At 34.4% G+C, this 10211-nt stretch overlaps 1 long non-coding RNA gene across 1 annotated transcript; it reads left to right on the top strand.

Annotated features, from left to right (window-relative positions):
* The first annotated feature begins 3863 nt into the window (after positions 1–3863).
* LOC136973395 (uncharacterized) lies at positions 3864–8831 on the top strand. The gene is made up of 2 exons (XR_010880487.1): positions 3864–3973; positions 8668–8831. It is a non-coding gene; the product is annotated as an uncharacterized lncRNA (long non-coding RNA).
* Positions 8832–10211: the final 1380 nt, after the last annotated feature.

The following is a 10211-nucleotide window of genomic DNA, read 5'->3' as shown; positions in this document are numbered from 1 at the left end:
AGATGACATATTATGGACAGCAACCATCATTACAAACCTTAGGTAATTAGCCCAATCGATAGCCATAATTTCAGTTATACCAACGCCCAACGCAGCAGCCATAGTTATCGCACATTCTAAACAAAGATGATGCCAAACAAACGATAAAATATCGCCCCAACTAATGCGTCCACATTTTTCTTTAAAAGTTTCCTCATAAGCCGAATAGTTCTTTTTACAATTATTACATCTCATCATTACAGAATTTCTATCAGTCCTCTAGATTAGTTTCCGACGTTTTGAACAATTAACACAAATGTCTTCAGTATGTTGCAAACCCAACCATACAGCAAATTTAACATCTGAACTAATGTTTTTGTCCAACTCTAGTTCGTCAAAATTGATTCCATTAGACAAATAAACTTTCTAGTATTTATTACAATGTTTCCAAAACTCTTCAGAATTAAATTCACTTCCAGACGTAAGTCTGGAAGTGAATTTAAAATTTATTGTTAAAATAAATTATATACAGTAATTTAAACCTACTTGGATTATAGAAACAAAATTAGGAAATACTACCATTTACAAATTCTGAAATTCTTTCTAAACGTAATAGCCAAAAGTAGTGAAAAAACGCATGCGACACCTACAAATTCGAAAAAAATTCAATTCAAATTTGCATATTATCACATTTCACAAATGACGGTAATTTACATAAAATCAAACCGAAAAACCTTTTAGTAGCGCCCTCTATTTTTTCCATACAGCACCGTCGTCGAGATTACCGGAAGTGCCGCCATTGGGTTACCTAGGTACACTTTAACCGCGGGCATTGTGGGGAAGCAACGCTATGATCCCCGCAGCGAAAACAGCTTTGGACGGTCTTAGTACAAATAGCCGTCGTTGCTATAGGTCCTCCCCGCACCTATGGCAACGACGGCGCCCCCGACACGTCTTCTTCGAGTGTCCAAAAGACAGGCAGCAAACACATTGTCGCGGCCGAGGGACGTAGCGCCCTCACGAGTATCGTTGATAATAAATCGTAACTGATGAAATAGGAGTAGCTCTCGCCAGAAAAGTTGACAGTATTGTTGGTTTGACGAATATCGCTGTCTACTCTCGTAAAGCGACGGACCTCTATAGGAGGTATGCCGTCTGGGCACTATCCGGGGCCCCTGCCAAAGCAGTGAGTTGAAGGGCTGTCTCAACAGTCCGAATATCCCTGGACTTTAAGATGAGGAAGCCTCCCGTAGCGTAACGGACGTCCGCTGTTAAAGTCACTGGTTGGGGAAAGTGCGGTTGAAGTGTCTGGTATAACTTCGCCGGGCGGAGACGGTGGAGAGGGTCGCGCCCCACCAGAAAAACCGGATATAGGTGGTCTGGCGGGAATTCCGGGCTAATGAAATGGAGTTTATCCAGTTCAGCGAACTGGGAGAAGACCCGAAGGCCCCCAGTGTCGAGGCCAGGCACCGCCGCCGACGTTGCCAACGGTCGCTCTCGGGAGAGGCTCCCGAGAGCGAAAAGACTTCCACTCTGGGCAAAAACCGACTTAACTTAATCCTACCTGAGTACCGGCGGCCCGAAATATCGGGGTAAGATGCAAGAAAACGAAAATAGCAAAAGACGTCGAATGCTCGCTCTACAGAAAGAAGCTCACAGTAAAGTCACTGGCACCTTCCGCCGTCGCTCCTATTCCACCAGTATATCAAAAGAATTTATTTAAAAAATAACTCTTATATTGCTAATCATACTATCAATAAATAAGTTGTGCAACGGTCACACCTTCCAACATAAACCCACGTACAAGAACAAGAACAAGAACAAAATAAGTTGTGCGTGGCGCCAGCTGTTATGAGAATTTATCATAAGTTTTTATATTATTAATTATTATAAAATGGCAAATTCTTAATTTTGAGGGTAGAGACGAGTTTTGTGAAATTATAATAAAACAAAATAAATTTTAAAAAATATTTGCGAGTTTTAAAAAGTTATTTTAACGGTTAAAGACTTCAATTTCACAACCCCCACTCAAATTTATTCCTAGGCTGAGTGACAGAAAATGTATTTTTAAAATTTTAATTTGGAATATCGCAAATATTAAGTTTGTTCCAACACAAGTCCTAACTGGTTTAAAACGGATACACATTGAATTTGAAACCGTACGAGGCATGCGCAAACAAGTATGTGTTATTTATTATTCTTACTTTAATGCATTACTTTCGCAATTAATAGCGCCATCGAACTGTTAATTACTTTTGGCTATGTCACATGGGATTATTTCATTACTTTAATAATATATCATTTACATTTCTAATAAAAAGTTTACCTTCTAATAAAAAATATCTATTTTCTACTCACAATAGAAATAAAAAAAATTAGGTTTTTTTTAAATGTAACATCCTAATTTCAAAATGTCCGGGTCAGCAATTTTGAAAAAGTGACAATACTAACAGATATTCCTTGTATAAGACGGTAGTTATGTTCCAAAAAGTGCCGTGTTATGACAATCCGAGCTGTACGAAACAAAGGACTAATGCAAAACATTGGGTTAGGCTCCAAAAGTTAACAAAAGTACGCTATTCTTTTTCGTTTCTAAAAGAAATATGGTTACTAAGACAATCGATATATTATTTCCAATCAATTAACTAACAATCACAATGTATTCGCATTAATATTATATCAGTTAAACAAGGATTTTTTTTTTACAAAGTATCCTCATCTTCTAATCAAAAGTATCGGCAACATTTTCACATTTTTTATTTTTATCAAAAAACTTTTATGGATGACAAAATAAAAATGTTATTAACTTAATGAAAAATTTGTTCTACAGGGTCGTGTTTGTTCAATCAAGTACCGAACGATTTTTCTTGCAGAATTTGTGTTCGAATACCGAACAGTTCGAGTACCGAGATACCGCTGTATTTCGTCATTTTTACGAATAATTACTTACGTACTTAAATTTAATAATACGTGCCTAAAAATATTTAATGAAAACTGATAATACAACTTTTTTCCTTCTTTATCGTTGCTTTCAGACTTTAAAGGCTAAAGGATGGTGTAAGATTAATCTTACATCATCCTTTAGCCTTTAAGACTGCCATGTAATTAGCTTTTAAAGATTAATTTTCGTATTCAATAAACTCTATTTAATTAAAGTAAACCTGACTAAAGGCACAAAACAATTTGAAAATTTCAATATCTTAAAATCCATGGGTAAATTTGAGACAATACGCATGCTTACTCGAATAAAAAATATCTAATAACGGAGTTTGCACTTAAAAATAGTGAAATTTTGTATGGAGGATTTCCTAAATTCTCGAACTGTGTTTTATAAGTGCTTTGTTATACTAGGAATAACTGTACTTTCCCTTGTTATGTTTGAATAGCAGCCGGAAAAGTAATTAATACCACATTTATTTCGGGGATCGGGTGGCCGAATGGGTAAGGTGGCAGCCTACCGCTCTGGGGACCTGGAATCGAATCTGGACGGGTCGAAATATCCCTAGGAATATTTCGAGGGTGATTCGTCTGGATATTTCGGGCCACCTAAAAGATGCCCTCTTAGTGCCCATAGGCGGAAAGAATCGAAAATAACAAACATTATCTATAATTGATATTATTATATCCATTGATGTGCAAAAAGTTTAAGTCGTCTCATTATGGAAAACTAAAAATACATATAATTTCGTGTGTATTGCGAAACAAATAAAACATTTATTTATTTATATTTACATTTTTGTGTAAATATATTATGTAAGGTAATTATAAAATATCATTTAAAATATTATTATTTGTTAAACAATTTCTGAAAATAAAGACAAATAAGAAAAACTAAAAGTTAATTAATCAAATCGAAGTTTAATAGATGGCGTCATTCGGTAAAGCGAGCATATTATAAGATGGCGGCCGTCGTAATTGTTGGAAGAAACGTGGTTCGTCAATTTTCTGGTTATATTAGAGTATCATCGAATTTATCTCAAAATATATGTTCTGGGTAAGTTAAAAAGGTTATCCTGAGTGTTATAACGTATATAAGGAAAGACATTTCACTATTTATAACATAATAAATGAAAAACATTGTATGAAATGAGAGGAAAATTGATACGTGACTTAAGACATGTTTATGAAAAAATGTAGAAATTTGAATTGAAATTACCGACTTTAATTTCAAAGAAGGTAAAAGAATAAAACACCGAAGATCTGTGATTCTTCTCTGGAAGAATTTATCATTTACATTAATTTCTTAAAATGAATGATGCAATCCTTTATATTACTTGAATCATTGTTAATATTCAACCTCTGGTCAAGAGTGTTGCCTGGCAGGATTCAGGTTTAAATCCAGTCTGAACCTTCTGACTTTTTTGTGGACAGTTCGGATTAGGAAATCATTTCCTAATTTTTAAATCTGATTCTGTAATGGGCAACATAACTTGTTTGCATCTGTGGTACCAACTTAGAATGTTACAATATATTTAATGTATATAATAGTAATCATTGATGTAAGATGAGGTGAGCCCCTACTTGTGCACTGAGGTGCAAGCGATAGCAAGCAGTGCCTGACCTTGTCTGAAAAAGGCCGAGGACAAGTGAGATGTGGAAAGTCCTTTAGGATATCCTGCATTGGGGAATTGCTGATTATAGTTTTGACTGAAGTAGGTGGTCCTACCAGCAATCTGTTTCTTATGTCAATCAGTAATCTGTTTCTGATGTCAAGAATGAGTCCAAAGTTGGCCAAAAAGTCTGTATCGATTATAGGCTTCTGCACGTCTGCTATGGTGAATTCCCATCTGACAGAATGTTTTAAGTTGAGGACAAGTTCTAACACTTTGTTCCATACGTCGAGATTTTAGAGTCATTGGTGGCATACAATTCAACCTTAGTAGACTGATTCTTAGTTGGAAATGATTGCTAAATCTGCTCCAGAATCAACTAAGAAATCTAGGCCAGTTTTGTTGTCATATACAAACAGCTATATTTATGAGCCAGGTTGGACCCACAGGTCGTTACTGTGGCTGGCTGCGCTCATTTCCCTGATCAGCAGTTCGGTCGAAGGAACACTGCAAACGACATTTCCTAGCAGCTGATCCATGATAAGTTTGGTAGTAATAATATCCCTGATGACTGAGACTTCTTCCTTGAGCGCATGAACTAATGCGATACCTCGTATTTGGGTCATGTCGGTTTCTCTCTCTACTATGATAAGGGGGGTGAGCGGTACATGATACATTAAGTTCTGCAACTTTCCTTGCGAGTTCTAAAATCTGCATTTCAAGATTTTTGATTGCGGGATTTCCAGCTTTTAAGTTGATGCTGGCCAGTTGGATTGGTTCTGTAAGTTCGGCAACCTTGTCAGTGAGGATGTCTAGTTCATCGCTGCTAACAACCAGGACTGCCTGAATATTTTTGGGGAGATGTTGGAGCCACAAGTTTCTAAGAAATTCTTCGATAATCTTGCCCACTGAAAGCTCCCACGTTTTACAGAGTAGGACGCTGGTTTCTGATCCTCTCACACCAGATCTTCAAGCAGAATTTTAGCCTCTTTAGCAGTGGAGTTCTGGAAAATTTCAAGAAGTTGATCTTTGAGTTTAGAAAACGGGGCCTTGGCTGGTCAGTCAAATACTAATTCACTGACATTAGATAGAATCTCTGCATCCAGGGAATTGAATAAATAGTTGTACTTAGTGTTCTCACTTGTAATCCGATTAATGGCAAATGCCACATCTAGCTGCACCAAAAATAATTTGATATTGGTTTTAGTGAAGATAGCCATTTTTGCCTGTACATGTCCGATTTCCAACTTGCTTTGTTCCGCTATTCTGGGTGCTTAACTATGCAGCTACAAGGAAAGCCCGGGATAGTCTTGGATTAGGCTTAGCTCGAGTCACGCAATCCTAGTCTTATTATTGAATTTATGGTTCAGAAACTGATCATACCTGCATGTCCTGTTAAAAAGTTCCTTCACAGGCACAGAGTTGTTTGATATCCAATTCAGACGAAAGTTCAGGTAGTTCATTAGTTAGATCACGTTTGGGTCACCACTTTGTCAATTAATCCTACTGATCTTTAAATACTGACACTAAACAGTCACATATGAACAGTAATGAAACTTTATTAAAATAAGGTCAGAGCCATTGTCTACATCCTTGGGCAACTCCCAGGTAAAATTAACAAACTTTTGCGTGGTTTTTTCTTGTTGCCAGCCAACTCTCATTAGCAAGTCTTGCCAGACAGTGTTCTGGATCTCTGGTGCTGGCAGCCACACATTTCTTTTCAGTTACTTTTACTCTCTTGTTTTGTAAGTAAGTTTTATTTAGATTAATTTTAAATAATATTTTAATGAAATCACTTCTGAACAGCCTTGAATATTCTTCCAGCTATTTGATGTTTCTTGTATACTAAATTATACTCCAAGCAGTGCTGATTTTATTTTCAAAAGATCAAGTCAATTTTAGCAATGAAGCAAAAGAACATATTTGGAACATAGAATTCTCAGTTTGCTCTTGTTTTTCTTTGGATGTAAGCCTGAAGTGGGCTCTAAACAGAGTTGAAAACATTTGCTTAGAGTTTAATTTGGTATACAAAAACATTATACAGATGGAAAAGTACGCAAGGTTAAGTCATTTTGTTAATAATTCTGCCTAGATAGAACATAGTATTTTAATGTTTATATTTATGTATTAATTTGAATTGGGTGTACTATAGATTACCACCTATGGAATTTCAGGACTTTGAGTATATATTTGAACTCGGAGGACCAAGACAAGTTCAACGGTACCCTACTTTTGAACCAGAGGCGAAAAATAAGAAAGTTATCATACTTTTTTCAGCAATTGTGTGACGATCGGGAGTCGTGTCGCTCTCTCCGCTAAGCCTATCACGTGTTTAACAGGTAGTCCAGCAAGTCGGCCATATATACCTTCAACAAAGGCAGATGTTGATCCACAAGCACACTGATTGTCTACAGTTCAACTTTTTGCACACCCTCGCGCATGTCGACCTTGGGAGCTATGGCTCCTCAGTCTCGCTAGCGCTTGCAGTCTGCTAGTACTACGAGCCAACCACGCTATTGCGATTGGGAGTTGCAATGCTTGAACAAGAGGAAAAAAGGAACTGGCATTCAACTGTTTGTGCTCCCGATGGACTCCTTCCGGGAGGGGAGCCGCCGGCAGGCTGCCAATAGTTTAATGTCACTAGTTATTGATTTGCGGTAGTTCTTGAACAAACGAAAAAAAAAGAAGTGGCATTTGACTGTTTATGCAATTTCTTGTCTTTCAGAGTGCTTTTTTTTTTGCTTGCAGACTTTACCGCGAGATGGCAGCACTAGCAATTACAGTGCCGTCTGTATGAAAGCATTAAAAAAGTATGATAACTTTCTTATTTTTTGTCTCCGGTCCAAAAGTAGGGTATCGTTGAACTCATCTCGGTCCCCTCGGTTCAGATATATACTCAGTCTCGAAATTCCATAGGTGGTAATCTATAGTATCCCCTTTGAATTTAATCTGGTTTTTGATTCTATAATATCTGATATTCCATTATAAGAATTCTGTAACTAAAACTGGCCTAAGAAGATTGAAAACATTTTTCATATAACAAAACATTTTTCATATAACAAAACATTTGACTACCCAAAAAAGCAGTGTGAATTTCTATAAAAAGTTCAGAACACCAGAAACTGGGCAATACTGTTAAAAACTCTATAATCTTGAAATTCACTCAGCAGAGTAATGTAAGTCCAGAAAAACAAATGTTTTCAGTCTGTCTAGGACCAAACTTTAATGTTAAGGAAGAGAAGTGCATTTCACAAGCATGGTAGGCTGTATTTGATAGTGTTATAAAACCACTTCACATCTATGCTACAATGCAACCTATTGGTCAATTTTGATTTTAAATTTAGATTCTTGTGAGCTCTTCTGAATCTTCCATATTTGAACATCAAAGTGTTTGGCATTCCGTTTCATTAAAAGTGTAACCTGAAGCAGGTCTTAGGCGTGGACCGAAGACATTTGTTTTTCTGGACTTACATCGCTCTGCTGAGTGAGATTAGAGAGATTTTAACAGTGAATTTCTATTTTTACAGTATGATAGGCCTATTAAGAGTTTTGAAATTTAAAGACTAAATGCTAATGTATATAAAATAACATATACAATACTGACAAAAAATTAAATAAACCCAATACAATAAAACAATGTGGAATTTGATATCAGATGAGAGTATTTTAATTAAATTTAATTTAAAAAGTTTTAGATGATTATAAAGCAGTTATTGGGGCATTATGGCTATATATTTCTGTTCTTGTTTAATTCATCAACTGATATATCAGTGGAATTCATGAATAAAAATGACTGCAAACTAGTTTGAGCAGTAACATGATATAGATCAAATAATCTAAACCTTTACTAACCAACACAAATTTTAACTTTTAAGGATTTTGGACTTTTTTAAAAACCAAGAGCATTAAGTTAAAATTTATGATGGCGTGAAAAGTTTGACATTTGATACTGATTTCCAGTTTGAACAGCCTCCTGGAATGAATTAAATGAATTACAAGGCATCACTGTATTTATGAATGCTTAATCTGTTTTACTTTGTCAATTTTCTTAAACTTCACAAAATTTAAAATTAATGTTCATGTTCAATTTGTTTTGATATAATATAGACAACTTATCCTTATTTAATATTTTTAATAGGTGGTTGAATGCTTACTCAACTGTTATTTCTAATGAAAAACCAAATCCCGAAGATAAAAGCACAGAAATTGAAACAAAAACAGCTAATCAAGATTTATCTTCTATTTTAAAATCTGTTGAAGAAAAGAATGAAAAACTAACTGAACAGATAAAAGAAATAGATGTAAGTTTGTAGATTTTTATTTTTATGAGTAATGTTCCGAAAATTTTTAAAATCTTTATTTTTATTATTAAATCATCTCCAAATGAAATGGCTTTTTCGAAGGTTAAATTATTTTATATTGAAAATACAAATATAAAGATCTAATTACCTGATTTTCGATTAAGACCAAACAATCTACTGGATTGCATTGGGCTATAATATGGCCACTATTTAATAATTAAATCTTAAATAATTTTGCTTAGAAGTAGATATTAGGTTTATCTCTTGATAAATTTAATAATCAATAAATTGATCAAATTTAGTAATAATTAGAATAATAAATGCCTAAGATATAATTATTAAATAGCAGCCATATTCTAGCTTTATATAATCCAGCAGATTATTTGGCCTTAATATTTTATATTGAATATTTTTAGTAACTTAGCTTCATTTTTAGGTTTTAAATAGGAATATTAATTTTAAATTTTGTGAAGTTTAAGAAAATTGACAAAGTAAAATAGATTAAGTATTTATAAATACAGTGGTGCCTTCTACTTCATTTAATTCGTTCCAGGAGGCTGTTCAAATTCTGAATCATTCAAAGTCTGAATCAGTTTTTCCCATTAAGAATAGTGGAAAGTAAATTAATCCATTTCCAGACCCTAAACAAATACCCATTTTGATAAAATTAAAATAGCAAATACATAATTTAAAGGTTAAAATAACAATTAAATGCCCTAATAATAAATTAAAACATGAAAACAATAAATAAAATATGTAAACATTGTATAATAAAATGAAAATTGCTTACAACCTTTCTCTTAGATTTTGTTGCTTCCACAAACTTCTGGGATGCCATGGTTAATAAGTTAAGATAATATTGAGTTGAACAGAAAAGCTTGTTTAGAAGCTTATTTTATTAAACTTTTTACTTCACATTTTGTTTGAATAAAAATTAAGTAGAAATGTCTTCAGATAAACAGCATCTCAACAATATTATTCTTTGAGTTTCAGAAAGGATATAATGCAATACAAACAGTAAAAACAATACATATTGTGTATGGGAAAGATGCTTCTAAATTTCAAACATGACAAATATGGTTTAAGAAGTTCTTTTTGGGAAATTTTGAACTAAAGGATACAAAACACTGAGAGCTGAAAAGCTGTCTATGAAGAAAAATTGCAGGAGGAAATTGTTAAAAATCAATGATTATCAAACAATATACATAACCAAATACACCAAAAATAAAACAAAAATTCACTGAAACATACCAGCATAACATGAGAGTGAGACAAGTTGGGGCAACAGATACATTTACACTTAGGGGCTGTCCATAAATTACATAAGGGCAATTTCGGCCATTCTAGACCCTCACCCACCCCTGTGTAAGAAACTGTAATA

The sequence above is a fragment of the Centruroides vittatus genome, unplaced genomic scaffold (genome assembly GCF_030686945.1).
Source record: "Centruroides vittatus isolate TY-2023 unplaced genomic scaffold, ASM3068694v2 contig_3168, whole genome shotgun sequence".
Lineage (NCBI taxonomy): Eukaryota > Metazoa > Arthropoda > Arachnida > Scorpiones > Buthidae > Centruroides > Centruroides vittatus.
Note: the sequence above shows the minus strand (reverse complement) of the source record. Positions and strands in the feature narration are given on the sequence as shown.